The following is a 2,030-nucleotide window of genomic DNA, read 5'->3' on the forward strand; positions in this document are numbered from 1 at the left end:
GACGCCGCGCACCAGGCCGGGCTCCTCCGGCTTCGCAGCCGCCGCCGCCACCGCAGCCCGCGGAGGACCTTCCCGAGCCTGAAGCCGCCGGCTCCGCGCGCACGGAGGCGAGCAGGCGAGGAGGGGCCGGGGCGAGCGAGCAAGAACATTGGCGTGAGCAGGGGGAGGGAGGGCGGGCGCGGGCAGGGCGGGGGTGTGTGTGCGCGCTCGGAGGTTTCGGGCCAGCCACCGCCGCGCGAGCTAGAAGCGCCCCAGCCCGGCAAGCTGGCTCACTGGCCACCCAGCATAGCCCGCTGGCCCCTCTCCTGCAGCCCATCTGGCAGAGCGGCGGCGGCGGCGGCAGGAGAATGGCATCAGAACTGGCAATGAGCAACTCCGACCTGCCCACCAGTCCCCTGGCCATGGAATATGTTAATGACTTCGATCTGATGAAGTTTGAAGTGAAAAAGGAACCAGTGGAGACCAACCGCATCATCAGGCAGTGCGGCCTTCTCATCGCCGGGGGCTCGCTGTCCTCCACCCCCATGAGCACGCTGTGCAGCTCGGTGCCCCCTTCCCCCAGCTTCTCGGCGCCCAGCCCGGGCTCGGGCAGCGAGCAGAAGGCGCACCTGGAAGACTACTACTGGATGACCGGCTACCCGCAGCAGCTGAACCCTGAGGCGCTGGGCTTCAGCCCCGAGGACGCGGTGGAAGCGCTCATCAGCAACAGCCACCAGCTCCAGGGCGGCTTCCATGGCTACTCGCGTGGGGCGCAGCAGCTGGCCGCAGCGGCCGGGGCCGGCGCCGGTGCCTCCCTAGGCGGCAGCGGCGAGGAGATGGGCCCCGCCGCCGCCGCGGTGTCCGCCGTGATCGCTGCAGCCGCTGCGCAGAGCGGCGCAGGCCCGCACTACCACCACCACCACCACCACCACCCGACGGCTGGCGCGCCCGGCGCCGCGGGCAGCGCATCCGCCTCGGCCGGCGGCGCGGGCGGCGCGGGCGGCGGTGGCCCGGCCAGCGCCGGGGGTGGCGGAGGCGGCGGGGGCGCGGCGGGACGGGGGTGCCCTGCACCCGCACCACGCTGCCGGCGGCCTGCACTTCGACGACCACTTCTCCAACGAGCAGCTGGTGACCATGTCCGTGCGCGAGCTAAACCGGCAGCTGCGCGGGGTCAGCAAGGAGGAGGTGATCCGGCTGAAGCAGAAGAGGCGGACCCTGAAAAACCGCGGCTATGCCCAGTCCTGCCGCTTCAAGAGGGTGCAGCAGAGACACGTCCTGGAGTCCGAGAAGAACCAGCTGCTGCAGCAAGTCGACCACCTCAAGCAGGAGATCTCCAGGCTGGTGCGCGAGAGGGACGCGTACAAGGAGAAATAGGAGAAGTTGGTGAGCAGCGGCTTCCAAGAAAACGGCTGGAGCAGCGACAACCCGTCCTCTCCCGAGTTTTTCATGTGAGTCTGACACGCGATCCCAGCTAGCCACCTTGATAAGTGCTTCGTGGGGGTCCGGCTAGGGTGTGGGCTTGCTAGTTGTCGTGGGGGTCCGGCTAGGGTGTGGGCTTGCTAGTTGCAGAGCCACGCTCGCCACCACCTCGCCCCCTCCCCTACCGAGATCGCCCCCCTTGGTCCCTGTACACACACACACACACACTGCTCCGAGTTCCTGGTGGTGGCGACTGTTTTAAATTGGGGAGGGAATGGGTGTTTGGCTCATGGATTGCCAATCTGAAATCCCCCCGTAACTTGCTAGCTTGTTTTTTTTTTTTTTTTTTTAACACCCCCCCACTCCGACTTGCACAATGTTCAAAGATCCCAGCAGAGTTCTCCATGGGAAACATTGCTCACCTTTGAAGCCCGCATCATTCGCATATTATTTTTCTTCTTCAGTTCATGACATGGTGTTCATTTTCTGTGTGTGTGTGTTTTATTTTGTTTGGATTTTTTTTTTCCTTAATTTTACTTTATGGAGCTTGCTGTGTTGCCCAACCTCCACCCTCACCCCCCTCCACCCATCTCCTCCCCTGAGATAAAAGAAAAAAAACGCAAAGTTTTTTT

At 63.9% G+C, this 2,030-nt stretch overlaps 1 pseudogene across 1 annotated transcript; it reads left to right on the plus strand.

The window, feature by feature from the left end:
• Positions 1-285: 285 nt before the first annotated feature.
• On the plus strand, positions 286-1,492 carry LOC306652556 (transcription factor Maf-like; annotated as a pseudogene). Its single transcript has one exon. The product of its transcript is annotated as a transcription factor Maf-like (transcript).
• The last annotated feature ends 538 nt before the right edge of the window (positions 1,493-2,030 follow it).

This window comes from Sciurus vulgaris, assembly GCF_902686455.1.
Source record: "Sciurus vulgaris genome assembly, contig: HiC_scaffold_278_arrow_ctg1, whole genome shotgun sequence".
Taxonomy (NCBI): Eukaryota; Metazoa; Chordata; class Mammalia; order Rodentia; family Sciuridae; genus Sciurus; species Sciurus vulgaris.